This window comes from Petaurus breviceps, unplaced genomic scaffold (genome assembly GCF_028583685.1).
Source record: "Petaurus breviceps papuanus isolate PSGF00001 unplaced genomic scaffold, PetGlider_PUasm1.0 38, whole genome shotgun sequence".
Classification (NCBI taxonomy): domain Eukaryota; kingdom Metazoa; phylum Chordata; class Mammalia; order Diprotodontia; family Petauridae; genus Petaurus; species Petaurus breviceps.
Genome location: NW_027186304.1, coordinates 87,820,983 through 87,841,791, shown reverse-complemented (window position 1 = coordinate 87,841,791; position 20,809 = coordinate 87,820,983). Strand labels below are relative to the sequence as shown.

The window sequence follows — 20,809 nt, the reverse complement described above, 5'->3', positions numbered from 1 at the left end:
AAATTTTATAGATTTATTTTTTAATTATGGAATCAATGAGGATCTGAATAAGGATAGTGTGGTCACACCAGGAAATGTATTTTTTTTAAAGGATTTAAATGACTTGAGAATGCTGTGGGTTTGTTAATTATTTCCTCAGATTAGGTAACTCATTTCTCTCTCATGCACTTTCAAAAATTAATCAGAGAATCACTGGCATAGTTATGCAGAAAGGCAAAATGAGGGAAGAGTTCAAGAGCAAGATAAAAACAACTATTTACAACTCAAGATAAAACTTCCTGCTTATTAAAGTCAATATTTAGTAACAAGCATTTCATTTTGTAAATCTCTACTGATAATATTCTACTGGAGTTAATTTGTAAACAAACCCTTTACATTTTAAAAGTTAAATTGGACATACTACAGCCTAGTTTTCAAACTCAAGTGCTTTAAAGTGACCTTTAGACCTCTGCAGAGACAATTATCAGAATCCTGGGCAGGGTTTTTGACTCTTATTCTGTATTACAAAGCTAAGGCATGGTAATTTCCAATGTGAGTCAACTCACATTTGAAATTGTCCTTTATATTATCTTTGTAAACTTAACAGAAATATGTACAAGTTTTGATGAATGAAAAATGTTTGTCTTAGTAGGAAAATCAAAATTCACAAAATAATGAATGAGAGCTAAAATGTGTAGTGTATTCAAAGGATCTTTAATTTTCATTGATACTGGGTTTATCAGTTTTTTTTTTTGTTAATTTTATTTTTGATTCATTAGAGTTAAATGAACCGTGTCAGGGATTATGAACAGTCTGATATGGGTCAGTCAACACATCATTGAGTGTTAAGCAGAGTTAATTATTCAAAGCTACTATATCTAGAAAATATTTACAATTTAACTAATGGTTCAACAGACTCATCACATTCTTCCTTGGAAGATTTTACACTAAGTGAACTACATGGGACAAGAATTCTCAAGTATGTACTTGCCACAGTGAATATCTTTTCTGCTCTCCAGATGTAGCAGCTTGCAGTATAACCTGGACTGAAAATGTAAAGGTAAAACATTCTTGTCTCTAGTAGATTGCAAATTTGAATTTGTTATGGGAGCAAAATGAAATGAACCTGAGATAGGGGCACTGAGAATTTGGAAGACAGAACCTGACTATAGATACATTTATTTTTATTTTTTAGGAAAACATAGAATTGCTAACTTTAGTATACAAAAAATATTTCTTTGAGAAAAAAATTATTTCAGTTTTTATAGTTTTGTTTGGTTAAAAGCCTTTCTTCTTTCTGCACTGTTTTTACAGAACTAGAGGGAACATTAAAGCTAAGGCAAGGTGCTAAATTTACCAGGGTTAATCCATCAGTACCCACTCACAACAGAATCTCCCTTCAATAAGACAGAAAGAATCACTCAGAATAAGAATTTAATAAAAGCATGAAGTACTTTGGAAAAAATACTTAGAAATTTTGCCCAATCTCTCAATATTACTTATAAGAAATTATGGTATCACATTTTCCCATCCCCTGTATGGCTATATGTCCAGTTCTAAACTCTAGCCAGATATTCAGATCCATTCTTCCTGCTAGATATGGATGCCCTTTTGCTGTCTCAAACTTTACAAGGGGGAAAGTCAATCTACCTTTTCCTTCTATCCTCCAAATTCATCATTTCTCCCAAAATTTTAAGTTGTTTTTCATTTATCTAATTTTGCTAGGACATTCCTAAAATATTCACAAGGCCCTCATCACCTGCCACACCATCTACTGCAATGGTATTTTAATTGGCTTCATTGCCTCAAGTTTCTTCCCACTCTAACCTATCTATCTTCCACATATCTCCAAAAGTGATTTTCTAAAGTACAGGTTTGACCATGTAACTCCCCTACTCAACAAATCCCAGTGATTGCTTCTGGAATCAAATATAAGGCCCTCTGGTATTTAAATTTCATTCCTTCTTGTAAATACAATCTTTTTACACAATATTTCCATCCATGCACTCTACTATACTGGTTCACTGGCTGTTCCTCTTACAAATTATTCCATCCCCCATCTCCATACCAGGAACATTCTTTGCCCCCACTTAAAAGAATCCCTTCCTTCCTTTAAGACTCAGTTCAAATTAAAATTTTCACAGGAGGACTTACTCAGCCACCACCACCACCGTGTCCCCTCTGAGGTTACATCCCATCTACTCTTATGAATCTCACATTTATTGTTGGTCAGTTATGTCAGACTCTTCATGACCATGTTTGGGGTTTTCTTGGCAAAATATTGGAGTGGTTTGCTATTTCCTTCGTTAGCTCATTTTACAGATGAGGAACTGAGGCAAACAGGGTTATGGGAAGTGCTGAAGATCACACAGCTAATAAGTGTCAGAGGCCAGATTTGAACTCAAAAAGATGAGTCACCCTGACTTCAGAACCAGCACTCTATTCACTGGGATGCCATATGTCATATATACCAATTAATGTACACATTTGTCTCCTTATTAGAATGACTCTGAGCACAAGTACCGTTTCGCTTTTTCCTTTGTTATCTCAACTGTTTAGTAAAGTATCTAGCATATAACAAGTGCTTATAAATAGGTAGGGGTTTTTTTTGGGGGGGGGGCATGTGTTTCTTTTTTTTTTATTTCAGATTAATTGAGAGTTTAAAGCATATCACAATCAGCATTGTAGTGGGAGTTCTCCATATACTGATGAAATCACAGAACCAATAAAAAAGTAGGGGGGATATCTCAATGTATGTGTACATCTATATTTTCTTTCCCATGACCCTGTGGATACTTCCTCCTCCCCCTAAACCCTAAACTCCCTATTAGAATGCAGGCTCTTGGAGAGTAGAGACTGCCTTTCTTTCTGGTTGTCTTTATATTCCCAGCCCTTACCACAGTGCCAAGAACTTAGGAAATGTTTTTTGACTTTACTTCGTCAGTCTCCTCTCTCCTCACACAGAGATCACAATGGGCTTAGTTTAGGCTCTTCTTATCCTTCACCCAGACTCAGGCAATAATAACCTAACAGCCCCTGCCTCAGGCTTCTCCTTTCTCCAGTCCATTCTACATTGTTTGCCAACATGATATTCCTTAAATGAAGACCTGACTATGTCACTCCTCCTCTCAATAAACTCCAGCATCCCTTTCTCAGACTTAACATATATGATTCCACTTCGTAGATCTGCACACTAGTGGAACTAGGCTTCTTGCTATTTCTCATAGAGGGCGTTGTTTTTCCCCACTGCCATGCATAGGCTTTTTCCAGGCTCAGAATGCCCAAGTCCTACATCACAGAGTTTCTCATATCCTTCAAAGCTCGATTCAAATGGCACTTTCAATAATAACAGTGATAGCGATGTTGAGGATTTCAAAAATAACTAGCATTTTTATGAAGTGTTAAAGTTTGCAAAGCCATCTATAAATATTACCTTATTTTATCCTTTTAACTGTGGAGTACAGTTGTTATTATTATCCCCAGCTTACAGATGAGGAAACTGAGACAGACAAGGGTTAAGTGACTGGCCCAAAATCATACAACTAGTAAGTTTCTGAGGCTGGATTTTAGCACATCTTCTTGATTCCAGGCTCAGGACTTTATATACTAATACCACCTATGTTCTAGGTGAGGAAATCCTTGATTCCCCTCCATAAAATGCTAGTGCTTATCCCCAAAATTAACTTTCACTTATTTGGTATATAATCATTTATGTACATGCTATCTCTCTTAATAAAATATAATATTGAAGGCAAGGATTGTTTCATTTCATTGTCTTGCTATCCCCAGTGGCCAAAGCAGTATTTGGCATGCAGTTGCTACTTAATAAATATTTGTTAATCGATTACCATCACCTAGGTTAAAAATTCTATCATTTTATTGCTTGGCATACAAAATTATAGCTCACTTTAAATGTACTATATATGTGTGTGTGTGTGTGTGTGTATCTATATCTTCAAGAGTTGTCCACTAATTTTAACATTCCAATATTTGATGAACAAATCTATCTTTGTCCTCCCAATATCCTTCCCTAAAATATATATGCATACAAATATATATACACATGCATATATGTATTGCATATTGCCTATGTGCACACGTGTGTATATATACATCTATATGTCAATAAACATCTATTAAGTACTTACTATGTATTTACTTGTTCATGGAACAGCCAGGAGGCCAGTGTTATTGAACTGAAGAGTGCTTGATGGCAATAGTGTGTAAGAAGACTAGATAGGTAGAAGAGGGAAGCTTAAGAAGGGCTTTAATTGTCAAACAGAGCATTTTGTACTTGATTCTGAGGCAGCAAAGAGCCAGTGGAATTTTTTGAGTAAGGGAATGTCATGATCAAAACTGTGCTTTAGGAAAATCCCTATAGCAGCTGAATGGAGGATGGATTGGAGTGGGGAAAGACTTGAGGTAGGCAGACCCACCAGCAATATTGCTATAATCCAAGCACGAGGTAATGAAGGCCTACACTGCAGTGGTGGCAGTGTCAGGAGAAGGAGGCATATGGAAGAAATGTTGCAAAAATGAAATCGACAATTCTTAGCAATGGATTTGATATGAATATTGAGGAATCCAGGATGACTCCTTAGTTGTGAACCTAAGAGGCTGAGAGGATACCATTACCCACTGTAGTAACAGGGAAGGTAGGAGGAGAGGGTTTAGGGCAGAGGTGGGGAAACTTGGCCTTCAGGCCACATGTGGCCCTCTAGATCCTCAAGTACACCCTTTGACTGAATCCAAACTTCACAGAGCAAATTCCCTTAATGAAAGAATTTGTTCCCTAAAACTTGGACTTAGTCAAAATGCCACACCCAAGGACCTACAAGGCCACATGTAGCCTGGAGGCTACAGGTTTCTCATCCCTGGTTTAGGGAAAAAGATAACAAGTTCCATTTTGGACATATTGAATTTAATTGGAAAACTAATTCCAGATATCTGAAAGGCAGTTGGAGATGTGAGATTGGAGGTCAGCAGAGAGTTTGGGAAAGGAGAAATAGATTTGAGAATCATCAGCACTGATATAATAATTAAATCCATAGGAGCTGATGAAATTACCAAATTACCAAATCTAGTATAGATGAAAAGAGGAAAGAAGAGGAGAAGGGAGGAGAGGAAAGGAGGGGAGGGGAGAGGAAGGGAGGGGAGTGGAGAGGAGAGGACCCAGGACACCCAGAGGACACCTGTGGTGATAGACAGATAGATAGATAGATAGATAGATAGATAGATAGATAGATAGATAGATAGATAGATAGAAAACCTAGATAAAGATATTGATATATACAATATAAGAAAATATGACATAGTGTTGGGCTTAGTGTCAGGAAGATTTGGATTCACATCTTACCTTTGACCCTATATAAACTTCAACAAGTCCCATAAATCACATTTCTTTCAAGCAAATTTCTCTCATTTCTCACTCCCTGTTATTTATCCACTAAATCAACAACTAGTCATAATTCACCTTAGTGAAAGTTTTCCCTGGAAAACCTGTTTACTTGACTCTGTTCACATAAGGGTGGGGCTCAATTGAGCAAATCAGTCATCTCTGATCATCCCATTTAAAGTAAGTGATAACTTAAAGAGATAAGAACTTGTCCTAAGGAATGAAAGAATTTGGAAAAGTCGTTGATCAACTAAAATTACATGTGAAGTATTTTCAGGATTTGACTGAGGAAATGTGGTCTCATCTAAGTACTCAGCTATAAAATATGAACCCAAGAGATGAGAATAAGTGTGTGAGCCAAAAGAGATTGTCAGAGGGTAAGGGGAAGAAATAGTGAGAGAAGAAAGGGTCTTGATTTTAGACTAGATCTAGGCCTCCTACCCTTCTCCCATCATCTTATGTGGGGACTTTGCAAGTTTCAAGGTGGTGCAGTAAGAGTGGTAACCGAACTTGGAATAAGAAATATCTTTTTTTCCCCCTTCAAGATGATTGCCTTCCCCTTCCCCAGAAGGAAGGGAAATTATAGCCTAACCAAGGGCATGCTAGGTAGCACAACAGAGAGAATCCCAGGCCTGGAATCAGGAAAACCTGACTTCAAACCAGCCTTAGACACTTACTAGCTATGTGACCCTAGGCAACTCACTTAACCCTATTTGTCTCAATTTCCTCATCTGTAAAATAAGTTGAAGAAGGAAATAGCAAACCACTTTCGACAAGAAAACCCCTGATGGGGTCAAGAAGAGTCTCACATGGCTGAAGAACAACAACACTTTTTCTCAGGGTATTTGGGGATTTAACTCAGGGAGTTGGTCTCATTACTTCAGAGGAACCCTTGAAGAAATGGTCAAAGTAGGAAATTAGTAGTTTTAGAACATAAGTTATTGTTTTTCCATTTGAATGTTAATCCTAAACTTATTATGTTGAGATCTTTTTCTTGTTCAAGATTCCTAATAAAAGTTATTTTAAAAATGGCTCATGTTATAGACATTCCTGAAGGATGAGGGAACTATGCCAATTTTGACATCCATCCATCCATCCATCCATCCATCCATCCATCCATCCATCCCTCTCTCTCTCTCTCTCTCTCTCTCTCTCTCTCTCTCTCTCTCTCCGTTTCCTTCCCTCCCGCATAAAAATGCTTAGATTTTGGAAAAAAAATGTTAAATTAATAAAATTGTTTCTGAACAGATGCAGCTAAAATATAAAGCAAAACATTGGTATTATTTTTTCTTTGAAAAAGTCCCCTTACTATTCTTGGGAATCAATTCTTTATTGTTCATTTTTCTTTTGTTTTCTCTAGTCCAAAAATTACTTACACCACTTAGCAAAGAAAACAGAAGCAAGGTCACAGTTAAACAACTCTGCCTTCTCCCTGTAGTTGATTATCATTGTCTTCTCCATCCTGAACAGAACTGCTACTCCCCCCTTTTCTCCAGTATATACCTGAGGTAAATATTTAAAAACAAATGAACAAAACGCTTTTTGCTGTTCTGAGCTTGCTTTCTTAAGTTAATTCTGAGATATAGCACTCTGATACTACACTTGTATTACCACATGTGTAAGAATCTCTGTATCGTGTTCTTAAGTCATCATTTGATCAACTGTTTCCCCATTTAATGAACGGAATGGAATAGTACTGTGCTATAAAAACCAATCAAAATCATGGGAAAACTTAAACAAATTGATGCAGGGTAAAGGAAGTAGAACCAGGAGAATAATACTGTACATGCACTAACAATACTATAAAGACAAAACAACTTTGAAAGACTTAAGATGTCTGTTCAGTGCAATGATCACCAATGAATCTAGAAGAGAGGTGTCAAATGTGGGCACTCCTTGTGGCCATAACATTCCAGAGTGAAGCAGTTTAAGATGGAATTTGGAAGTATTGAACAAAGATAAAAATATATAATAGAACACAGATACTGTTAATATGTGGTTTTCTAAATCAATATGCATCTACAGGGATCTTTAAGTATAGGATTGTTGTCATTGCTTCCATTTGAGGTTGACAACACTGAGTTAGAGGTCTGATGATGATCTATGCTACCCACTTTCTGACAGTGATAGATTCAATCTGCAGAAAGAGGCATACATTTTTGAACATGGCCAGTTTGAGAATTTGTGTTTTTTTCCTTTTATTCTGTATATTTTTTATAAGGATTTTGCTTTTCTTCTAACTGGAGTGGGTGAGGAGAATATAATGTTTGTTGATTGAAAAATAAAACTAAAAAGGACAGTTGGATAAAGTACATTATAAAATTTAAAGAAGGGCAGCTAGGTGGCACAGTGAGTAGAGCACCAACCCCGGAGTTAGGAGGACCTGAGTTCAGATCCAGCCTCAGACACTTAACGCAGAAACTAGCCATGTGACCTTGGGCAAATCACTTAACCCCAACTGCCCCCTCCCCCCCAAAAAAAACTTAAAGAGCTTTATAAATGTAAATTGATCTTCTCTTTCTTGTCTCTGGTAAATGTAAGTTAATCTCTTTCTTGTGTCTGGCTCATGGATTTCACAAACACTATTTGGACATAAGATGCTACTCTGCCAATTCCTCTCTCTAATCTTGTCCTTTTGAATAAGGGTATCATTGCACTCAACATTCAAAAAATGACTATTAAGAAGACACTACAGCCAGTGTGGGAGGTCAGGAATTGAATCAACCTCCATTCATGGTTAAATAACAAACTCTACATGACTGGCACCAACAATTGGGAAACTGCCTCCAGCTAACTGATCTGGGGTGCAGACCCAGAGTCCTCATGTGAATCTATATCTGGAGGCCAGTGGTCTCTTTATGGAGAATATAAGGGCTGCTACCAACACCCTCCCTGCCCTATTCTCCCTAGACTTGAAAAAAACAACCAGGTCAGTCACAGCCCAACCCTTTCCTAGGTTTGCCTTTGAAGGCAAACTGTCTGTTTGGAACTCAGGAAGCACAACTACCTTATTTGAGTACTTAGTGTTCCATTTTGTACCAATTATAATAAAATCTAAAACAAGACACCTGTGTTGAACAAATGCAACTAATTAGAATTAACTATGTAGTCCTACCTATGTCATACAAACTTTATCTTGTAAAAGACATTGTATGACATTGTAAATAACCAGTGAAAAGGGCAGGCATATGTAAAGTCATGAAGAATAAAAGGGAACAAGCAAGTAGAAAGCTATGCTTAGCAGAAAATCTATCACTTTTGTTTTATTGCATATTAGGTTGCCACTATATCAATCCTTTCCCTTCAAAAATTAAAGAAAAATAAGAAAATTTTTAATTTTTCCTTTAGAGGAATATTCTTCTATGACATCATCTAGCACAAAATAGGAATCCTCTGTACAAAACGCATGACAGAAGGTCACCCAGACTCTTTTTGATTTGTTAAGCATCTCATTTACAGATAACTCTAATATTTTTGGAAAACATTCTTCCTTTCTAAAACGTATGAAATATATATGTACACTTTGGCTGATAATTAGAACTAAGACAAGATATTCTGGTTCCTCTCTAGCACTTTTCCTATAATATAATGCTACTTAGGAATCTGGATTTAGAATTGGGAGGGACCTCTGAGGTCATTGTGTCCAACACAGTGTATTTGACTAAGCATTAGGATGTTTAGCAGTTATGCCACAGGGTTGAGTCATACTGATATTGCAATCAGCTAAAATTCCCAAATCCTTATCAAATGAACTTATTTAACATTTGCTTTACTATGCAATTCACTAGTAATACTGCTATTTTTTTTCAACCAAATGCAGGTATTTACATTTATCTGTTAAATTATTTTTTTCCTAAATTTTGTGTCTCAGTTCCATCTTGAGATAATTTTGAATATTGGTCCTGCCTCCCATCCAATTCATAGTTATTCTTCCCAGTTCAAAATCATTTACAGATTTGAAAAGAGTATACTTAATATGTGTTCATCTGAGCTATTGATAAATTTGCTGAAAACGACAGAAGCTTGTAGAATTATTTCTGAATCAAGTTGATAGTGATCTATGAATCAATACATTTTAGATATATTACTTAAAATAAGTGCAATTCATATGAATGTGTTATCATACAACTTGCAGACCTTAATTTCGTTGACAAGGATATCATGAGAGATTTTTCTTTAATACACACACAAATACACACACACGTTCTTGTGTGCACATGTGCTTGTATGGTATTGGCTTCACTATCATAAAAGGAAATGAATATACTTTAGTATGATTTCTTCTTAATGATCCCATGCTAATTACTAGCAATCAATACTATCTTTTTAAGCATATAAATAATTACATGATTTTCTCTATAATTTTTCTGGGAACTGATGTCAATCTCATGAGTCAAAGATTGGGAGGGTTATGCTTTTGGCCTCTTTTTGAAAACTGACACAAAATTTAGACGCACCCATTCTTTTATAAAGCCTCCCATTCTGCATGAAAATTATATCCACTGATCTTTTTAATGATCCTCATATCTAACAGATGTTGGTCTAAAGCAGGGCTTATTAAACTTTTTCCACATGCCACCTCTTTTAGTGTTTCAGCAGTATTTGTTGGCATTGCATGGCATGGGCAATGTTAAGTGCACATGCTATGTGTTCAGAACCAAGGCTTCTGTGAAGTTGCACAATGTAACAGGTAAGCACTGCCAGAAACTCCTAGAATTCATTACTTGTTTGAGTTTTAATTAGTTTTTGATTGTTGCACGTTCAGAAACATTTTACTGTTGCCAACTTTTTCACAACCCCACACGGAGTTCCAACCCACAGTTTAAAAAACATTGGTGTAAAGATGTGAATTCATTTAAAGTAGCTAGGTGCTTTCTTATTATCTCTCTACCTACCTTTCCCATTTTTTAACCAATATATTTGGGTTTGAAACATTAATCAGTTCATAATAAACAATCCCCTATCTCCAAAATGAAGTAGAGAAGGGACTAACAGATTTTTGTCAAGATAACTTGCTGGTCATAGCAAATACTCTTTTTCAAGAACCCAAGAGGTGACTCTCTACATGTACATCACCTGATAGTTAATACAGAAATCAGATTGATTATATACTTTGCAGCCAAAGGTGGAAAAGCTTCATACACTCAATTAAAATAAGACCTGGAGCTTATTGTGGCTCACAGATCATGAGCTTCTTATTGCAAAATTCAGACTTAAATTGAGGAAAGTAGGGAAAGCCATCAGATCACATAAGCATGACCTAAATAACTTCTCTTATGAATATAAAGCGGAAGTGACAAACAGATTTAGGGAATTAGATGAGGTAGAGTGACTGAAGTACTATGGACAGAGGTTTGTAATATTGTACAGGAGACAGAACCAAAACACATCCCAAAGCAAAAGAGCAAGAAAAGAAAATGAATGTCTGCTGAGTCTTTCTTAAATAGCTGATCAAAAAAAGAAAGAGAAAGGGAAGGAAGAAACAGAAAGATATACTCAACTGAATGAAGAATTCCAAAGAGTAGCAAGGAAAAATAAGAAGGTATTCTTAAGTGAGAAATGAAAAGAAACAGAAAATAAAAAACCACACAGTGGAATGGGAAAGCCAAGAAAAAAAAAACTTCAATAAAATTAGAGATATGAAGGGAACATTTTATGCCAAAATGAACATGATAAAAGGCAAAAATGGTAGGGATTTAACAGAATTAGGGAAAAAAACTAAGAAAAGGTAGCAAGAAGATACAGAAGAACTATACAAGAAAGATTTTAACATCACTGATAACCATGATGGTGTGGTTATTGATCTAGAGCCAGACATCCTAGAGAATGAAGTCAAGTGGGCCTTAGGAAGCATTGCTAACAATAAGGCTAGTGGAGGTGACAGAATTTCAGATGAGCTATTGAAAATCCTAAAAGATGATGCTGTTAAGGTGTTGCACTTAATATATGGCAGAAAAATTGGAAAACACAATAGTAGCCACCAGATTAGAAAATGATCAGTTTACATCCCAATCCTAAAGAAGGGCAGGGCCAAAGCAGGCTCAAATTACCAAACAATTCTGCTCATTTCATACATCAGCAAGGTTATACTTGAGATTCTGGAAGCTAGGCTTTAGCAACATGTGAATGGAGAACTACCAAAAGGGCACGCTGGTTTTAAAAGAGGCAGAAGAGGGGCGGCCAGGTAGCACAGCGAGTAAGAGCACTGGCCCCAGAGTCAGGATGACCTGGGATCGAATCCGGGCTCTGATACCACCACACCCAGAAATAACTGGCCGTGTAACCTTGAGCAAGTTACTTAACCCCAATTGCTTTTTAAAAAAAAAGAGGCAGAAGAACTAGAGACCTAATCACCAATATATAGTCTAGATTATGGAGAAAGCAAGGGAGTTCCAGAAAAAAATGTCTACTTCAGATCCATCTAGTAAACTCATAGTAAAATGTTGCAAGTACTTAAAGAGATCAAAGTGCCAGATAATTTCATGTTATATCCTAAGGAATCTGTATTTGGGCCAAGAAGCAACAGGCAAAACTGAACATGGAAGAACTGGTTATTTTAAATTTGGAAAAAGAGTACAATATGACTATATAATTGTCACCTTATTTATTTGTGCTTAGTACATCATGCAAAATGTCAGGCTGGATGAATCAATAGTTAAGATTGGCAGGAAACATAACAACCATATCAGATATGAAGACAAAACCACTCTGGTGACAAAAAGTGAAGTAGAATTAAGAAGCCTTTTGATGAGTGTGAAAGAGGAGAATTTAAAAGCTGACTTAATGGTTTACATCGAGCTGCTGAGATTTTGGCAACTGCTCCCAAAACCTGACAAACAGAGGGAGAAGAAATGGAAATAGTATCAGGTTCTATATTCTTGGGCACAAAGATCGCTGCAGACCAAGACAGCAGGCACGAAATTAACAAAAAAACAACAACAAAAAAAAAACAACCCTTAGTCCCTGGAAAGAAAACTTTGATGAAGGGGCAGCCAGGTGGCGCAGTGAATAAAGCACTGGCCCTGGACTCAGGAGGACCTGATTTGAAATCTGACCTCAGCCACAAACCCCCCCCCAAAAAAAAAACCACACAAACAAACCCTAGCCGTGTGATCTTGGGCAAGTCACTTAACCCCAGTTGCCCTACCTCCCTCCCTATAAAAAGCAAAAATAAACAAAACAAAACAAAAAACTATGGTGAATCTGAATAGTATAATAAAAAGCAGAGACATCAACTTGATGACAAAGGTCTGTATAGTCAAAGTTATGTTGTGTGTTTGTTTTTTTATTTGTTTGTTTGTTCCTTCCCAGTAGAAATGCCTGGCTGTGAGAGTTGGATTATAAAGAAAGCTAAGCACTGCAGAAGCTATGCTTTTGAATTGTGATGCTGGGGGAAGACTTTGGAGAGTCTCTTGGACATCAAGGGGATCAAATCAGTTAGTACTAAAGAAATCAATTCAGACTATTTACTGGAAAGCCAAATACTAAAACTGAAGCTTAAATACTTTGGCCATATAATGAGAAGACAGGACTCATTAGAAAAGACTCTGGTGTTGGGAAAGATTGAAGGCAAAAGGAAAAGTGGATGGCAGAGGATGAGATGGATAGATGGTGTCAAAGAAGCAACGAACATGAACTTGGACAGACTTCTGGAGGTAATGGAGAAAAGGGCCTGGATGGCTATGGTCTGTGGGGTCATAAAGAATCAGATGTGACTGAATGATTTAACAACAAACATCTCCATATCCTCCCATTAAATATACTCAGAAACATGTATGTATGTATAAGTATATGTATATATATATATATATGTATAGAGTATATATGGCATACATATTTATGTACATAGTGGTTACAATTGGCACCAGAGTAACTTTCCACTTACACAGGGGTACCCAAAAGTGTTAATACAGTCTAAAACTTCAAATAAATTAAAACTTTAGTAGTTTAAAACTTTTGGGACACCCTATATTATTTGCTATTTTTTAGCAGAAAGAAGTGTGTTTTAAACTTCTGTCATCCAGAACCCACACTGATTGCTTTGGTTCTCTCTCTCTCTCTTTTTTTTTAAAGCAATCGGGGTTAAGTAACTTGCTCAAGGTTACACGACCAGGTGTTTCTGGGTGGGTGTTAAGTGTCTGAGCCCGGGATTCGATCCCCAGGTCATCCCAACACTGGAGCTGGTGCCCTTACTCGCTGTGCTACCTGGCCGCCCCACTTCGGTTCTCTCTTAACCAGTGTTGTTCCAAACTTTTAATTTAAAGTTCTTTCTTGAAGGAATAGATGGAATAAAAATAAGAGTTGAATAGCAATGCTTTTCCATAATCCATTAGCATCATAACATCTGCCCACTGGAAACAATGGCTCTGTCTCTTTTTTTTATCCTTCTTGTTCTGGATATGATTAGAATGCATGTCAATAAAAAATATGATCATTCAATCAAAAAAAATTTACAGACAATATTACTGGGACAGGAAGGAATATGTATGTGTACACAGACACAGACACAGACACAGACACACACACACACATTGTAAACCAAAAAGTGCTTTTATTACTGAAAGGTATTTGGGTGGCCTATAACAGTTAATATACTCTTCCAAAGTCTTAAATGTGATAAAGAGTCTATATGGCTATAAAATAACTAAATCGTGTTTTCAATTGCTAAAAGTACCTAGAAATATAGGTGTTTATTATGTTTATCATATACAACTACACTTTGATTAAATGCTCCAGTAAATGTCATTGACTTTTTCCAATTACATATTACAAACAAACCTCAAAATATTAAATTCAGTTTAATTTAAAATCCTATTTGGAGTTGACTGAACTAGAATATTCACAAATAGATTCTTCTTCCCCCAAAAACGTACTACAGGAATCCTATGAACATACTTTAGCAAAAAATGAAAGAACAGTCACGAATACATTAACATCTAGGAATCTGGGGAAAATAAATGGGGACAATAAAAGATCAAGACATCAAGGGAGTATCAGGAACAACTGAGAGAAAAAACAGGAAGAATTTGATGATGCTGATTAAGATGAAATAAAGATTTCCTGTCTTGAATTAATAATACTGTGCTTCACTTAAGCTTTACTGTTAGACAAATTGTTATTTTTTTCCAATAGATTATTTGTTAGATGTACCATTTCCTGTAATTTACACCTCCTTCAGTTTCTCCATTATGATTAGCACTCCATGGTCAATCAATGGTTAGAACTTGATTTTTAAGCACGGTTATGTAATAAGATGTGGTATCATTTAACTAATGACAAAATGTCCTTCCACTCACAGCTTTTGACTTTCTGCCAGTGCAGAGGATAGAATTAAAGACAAATCTCTTATGTGTCAAACAAAACTCCTAAGCAGAATCACAGAATTCTAGAGTCCAAAGGGACTTTAACAGTCATCTAGTCCAACCTATGGTCAAAAAAAGAATTTCTGCTATAGCATATCCAATAAGTGGTCATACATCCTCTCTGCCTAGAGGTTTCTATAAGGAAGAATCAGATACCTCTTTAGGCATTCCATTTTGGTTTCAGAGATAATTTTGGTATGTTTTATTTCATTTTGTTTTGTGGAGAGAAAGGAGAGAGGGAGAGAATAGACTAAGACGGGAGAGAAGAGAGGAGGAAAAGGAAGGAAGAGGAGAGAGATGGACAGAGAGAGACAGAGAAAGATTTGGAGTGGCAGAGAGGAAATATGATTTGTGTCAGCCTACTGAAGAGCAGGAGAACCCAGAGCAAGAAGGAAATTTGGAAATTTGGAAAAAAGAAAAAAAAAGATTGTTTTTGTTTTCTAAAGAGGAGGGAGGGGAGATACCTTGAAGTGGAAACAATTATTTGTAATCCAAAGAAAAATAAATCCACAGGTACTGTCAAATGAAAGATCATTTAGTAAGGATCAGAGAAAAAAGGGGAAAAAAAAAGATTAGTGATGGAGAAAAGTAAAGCAATTCTAGGACAAATAAAATATGAAGAAATAATTAGTACTCATTTGTCAATCTATCTTACCTTTTGCTACATTTACTTCTTAGATGAGTTAGGCAAGAGCTCTCTCATTCTATAAGAAAGAAACTATTCAACATGGAAGGATGAAACTCTCTAAATTTCCTTTCAAGTTAATGAAAAAGAAAGGTTGCCTAAATAAATATAGCTTGAGGACAAATTCAATGATAAAGTATTCCTTAATAAGGATAGTATAGTGGATGGAGCACTAGACTCTGAATGTAAGAAAATCTAGGTTCAATTCCTGTTTCAGAAACTTACTAATTGTGAATCTGTGCAAATCATTTAACCTTTCTAAGTTTTAGATTTATCGGTAAAAAAATAGAGTTGAACAGGCAGTTTTCAGATACAGAAATTAAAGCTATCTATAGTCATATAAAAATCATTATTGATTAGAGAAATGTAAATCAACACAACTATGAGGTACCACCTAGCAGATTGGCTAATATAATTAAAAAAGGAAAATGATAAATGTTGAAGAAGTTGTGGGAAATTTGGAACACCAATGCATTGTTGGTGGAATTGTGAAATGATCCAACCGTTTTGGAGAGCAATTTAGAACTATACCTGAAGGGCTATAAAACTTTGCATACCCTTTTATTCAGCATAATACAACTACTAGGTCTATATCCCAAAGAGATAATAAAAAAGGGAACTAACCCACATGTACAAAAATATTTATAGCAACTCTTTTTAGGATGGCAAAGAATTGGAAATTGGGAGGATGACTATCAGTCTGGGAATGGCTGAACAAGTTGTGGTATATGAATATAATGGAATATTACTGTTACAAGAAATGATGAGTAGGTAGACTTCAGAAAAACCTGGAAAAAATTACATGAACTGATGCTGAGTGAAGTGAGCAGATCAAAAAGAAAACTGTACACAGTAATTGCCATACGGCACAATGACCAACTTTGATACACTTAGCTCTTCTCAGCAACACAAAGATGTAAGACAATTCCAAAAGACTCATGATGGAAAATCCTATCCATATCTAGAGAAAGAACCATGCAGTCTGAATGCAGATCAAAACATATTATTTTCTTTTTAAATTTCTTTCCTGTAGTTTTTCTATTTTGATGATTATGAAGGTTCTTTCAAAATCTATAATCCCATGATTAATTTTACTGCTATCATTATTGAATTCTATAAAATTTTCTCTCAAAAGTATTAATTTTTAGTTATTAAAATGTAAGGAAAATAAATGTTGAACTTATCTCCACTTCATTTATTAAGATTTCTCTGCCTCTGAAACTATAGGTGGTGGGGGTAAAACCATCTATTAAGCACCTACTATGTGCCAATCACTGATCTAAGCACTTTATAAATATCATCTCATTTGACCCCACAATAACCCTGAGAGGTAGGTCCTTCTATTATACTCATTTTATAGCTAAGGAAGCTGAGGCAGGCAATGATTAAGTGACTTATCCATCATCACACAGCTACTGTCTTTCTGAGACTGCATTTGAACTCACGTCTTTCTAATTCCAAGTCCAGCAATTTATCCATCGAGAAGGCCCTTCTCACTTCACACTTGTACTATTTCAATAGCCTACTAGTGGGTATGTCTGACTCAAGTCTCTCCCTACTTCAATTCATCCTCCATTCAGTCACTAGAGTGATTTTCCTCCAGCACTAACCATGTCATTCCCCTATTCAGTGAACTCCAGTGGTTCCCTACCACCTTCAGATTCAAATACAGAATGCTCTCTTTGGCATCCAAAGTCCTTTATAACTTAGCCTCCTCCTGTCTTTCCACTCTTCTTACACCTTGTTCTCTACCACTCACTCTTTGATCCAGTGACATTGGCCTCCTGGCTGTTCTACAAACAAGATTTTATTCTTTATTCTATTCGGCTCTAGGTACTTTGACTGTCCCCCATGCTGGGAATGCTCTCCCTCCTTAACTAAGTCTACTGACTTCCCTGGATTTCCTGAAGTTCCACATCTTTTATAGGAACAAAATCCCATCTTTTATAGAAAGCCTTCCCCGAGTCCTGTTAATTCTAGAACCTTCCCTCTGTTAATTATTTCCTATTTATCCTATATACAGTTTGATTTGTATATTTATTTGTGCGTATTGTGTCCCACATTTCATTATTAGCTCTCTGAGGACAGAGGTTGCCTTTTGCCTCTTTTTTGTATTTCCAGCACTTAGCACAGTACCAGCACATAGTAAGATGCTTAATAAATGCTTATTGATTGAGATTGGACTTTCATTTTAATACAGATCATGAAGAGGTTCTGAAAATGGATTCTCCTCCTCTGCCCCACCCCCAAGAATAAACTGAACCTAGAAATGAGTAGAAGTATGAGAACGGGTTGTATTAGGAAATCAAGGAAAACATTTGGGGAAATATTGAGGTAGAAAGTGAGAAATATTTGGGAAATTTCATAGCCTTTTTCATTTTCCCTAAGTGCTGGCTATAACAAAAATAAATCATTTAATTCCAACAGTTTCTCAGGAACATTATATGCCAAGGAAGCACGGAAAACTATAACTTCAGAAGAATCCTAATTATAATTTACCCAAAAGATAACAGAAAGGAATATGGTGGGTATGAGTATCCTGTGACAAACTATAATTTGTGAGAAAAAAAAACAATTGTAGTCTATTAACCTAAGGTAATACAACCAATCAAGCAATCAACACAAACTTATTAAATGCTTACTATGGGACAGACACTACAAAGTGTGAGGGATACAAAGAATAAAGTACAAAACTTCCCACCCTCAAATTCTTTTTGAATGTAAGTAAGAAAAAAGAATTTGGAGGCAGCAACATCTACTGGAAAGAGTGTGCCTCTGAAAGCATAGGGCTGGGATTCAAACCTTGCCTGTAATGTTTACTGCCTGTGTCATCTTCAAGAAGATATTTAACTTGCCTTAGCCTCAGTTTTCTCATTTGTTAAAAATTTTAAAAAGGAGCTAGACTAGATGACTTTCTAGGTCCCTTCCAGCACTTAATCCTTTGATCATGTGAATACAAATAAATCTGTAAACACCTTTGTGAAATAAAATGGAAAAAAGCAATATTATAAGATTTCTAACTATGACTATATGAGGAAAATTAAATTAAAATGAACACAGAGTTATCATGGAGACTTAACTGAATATAACAAGAATAACAAAAATAGTATTGTAATACTTTATGCTTTGAAATAAATGTAATTATAAAGAATCACTATTATCTTTACAAGTATATTTGTTTTCATTCTTTGTAATTGTTTATATATGTATAGCTATCTATCTATCTATTTACATTATATAAGAGACAGCTAGATTGTACAGTGGGTGAGTACTGGGTGTGGGGCCAGGAAGACCAGAGTTTGAATCCTTCCTTAACCATTTATTGATTGTGCTCCTGTGGGAAAGTCATTTAATAGCTCTTAGAATCAGATTTCTCATTCAGAAAATCAGGATAACAATACAATCTATTTCACAGTGTTATTGTGAATATAAAGTGTTGTAGACTTTACAGAGCTATAAAAATCTAGCTATGATTAATAATACTGAAGACATTATCAATAACATATATAACCAGAAAAGGAGGTGGCCTAATCATGGAATGAGAATGAAAAATAGCAGAAAGACAAACAGTGTTACAAGGGAAACCCAAAGATATTAAACTAATGAGAAAACCTCCTGTGTACTAGGTAGATTCCTATAAAGATGATTTCAAGAATAACACTAACATTAACAATGGCAGACCCATGATCTGCACCAAAGCAGTGAAAGGAACAGTGAAACCAAGGTGGTCATAGGTACATCTCAGTATCTAGGTAACAATTTAAATAAGTTTAGGGGAGAAAGAAGAATTTTCCAGCCACTGGGGAAGTATGAACCAAGACACAGGCATGGAAAATGTAGCATATTTTCCATGAGATAAAGAGGAAATAGGTGATGGTTTGTGGGTTTTGCTTTTGTTTTTTACAGAAGCATCCCGTATGTGAAGAAGAGTCAGGCTGAAGAGGCAGAGTAGAAATCTTTGAATAACAGGCATTTGAAACTGGTTTGGAAGGTAAGAGGGAGTCACTGAAGGTTTTGAGTACATGGCTGATGTGTTAAAATTTATTTATGAGAAAAACAATATGGCAGTGATGTAAAGCTGGATCACAGGGATGGGGGTATGAATAGAAGAAAAGACTATTTTACAATGGATGCTGCAGAAATCAAGAGGTGGCAAAAAAGAGCCCTCACTTGGATAGTGGCTGTGAAAATAGGGGGTAAAATATGCTAGGAATATTGAAAATGTAGGATTTTTTTGTTAGACTTTAAGTGATTGAATGTGTAAAGTGATGGAAAAATGGGAAAGATAAATATAATCTTTCAAACATTTGAGATGAAGTAAGTGATAGTGACACTGGGAGAAATAATGAAGTCTGAAGGAGGAGCTGGTTTGGAGCGAAATAAAATGAGCTCACCTTGGACCATGCTGAGTTTTAGATGTATGCTAGAGGCATACAGATTTCCTATAGATTATAAATGGAAATCCAAAACTCTGGTGAGGTGTCAGGACTGAGAAAACGATTTAGAAGTCTGCTATTTAGAGACGAGAGTGGAAGAACCTACAAGAGTGAATGAGATTGCCATGGTAAAAGAGTGAACAAAAGAGAAGAGGTACTAGGACAAAGCTTTGAATCATGTCCACATTAGGAGGGAACACAGGGACCAGGAAGTTTTTTTTTTCCTTGTTATTCATTTAGTTTTCCTTTCTTTTCAGGATCCTACACCTAGGCCTAATCATTAAGCTATGAGGGAAAGTAAAGAGTATTTCAAGCCTAACCACTTAGTGTAATTGATGATTCATCAAGAAGTCAGTTTTTTGATCGGTATGAGATAATCAGCTGACAATGGGTCATATGTAAATGATAAAGTGAGCAGCCTGGCTTATAGCTATACTACAATAACTACTCAATAAGTCCATTTGATTTATTGAAAATATAAGACCTTATGCCAAATATTTACTAAGGTTTTTAAGACACAGGTAATCTAGCATAGTATAATTCCACATTTTCTCAGGCCAATGCTCCGTCTTTAATGTCCTTTTTGTTTTTTTTTTTTTTAAATATTCATGGCCAATAAGGAAAGGAGAACAGAGTTTTGAGGAAAATTATGTTGTAGGTTGGATGTGACCAAGAAGTGATGAAAAAGTTTCTTTTCCTTGAAATTTTTATTAATTTGATAATTTACTTATCATACTATAATCAACCCTCAAAATATTCCATATTTCCTAAATTGAAAGATATAGTTTAAATAAAAAATGGCAATTCCAGGTACAAAATGTGATCCTGGGTACAGTTTAGGATCAAAATATGAGAATATGTATTTTTGCTATCTGGGTATTCATGAGTTGAACATCATTTCATGAAATTTTCTTAAAAAACTCACATAAATATATTTGCACATAACCTTCAT

The 20,809-nt window shown here is 35.8% G+C and overlaps 1 long non-coding RNA gene across 1 annotated transcript; it reads left to right on the top strand.

The window, feature by feature from the left end:
* Positions 1-920: 920 nt before the first annotated feature.
* Positions 921-18,488, top strand: LOC138170662 (uncharacterized). Its single transcript, XR_011170700.1, has 3 exons — positions 921-1,039; positions 6,735-6,882; positions 12,686-18,488. It is a non-coding gene; the product is annotated as an uncharacterized lncRNA (long non-coding RNA).
* The last annotated feature ends 2,321 nt before the right edge of the window (positions 18,489-20,809 follow it).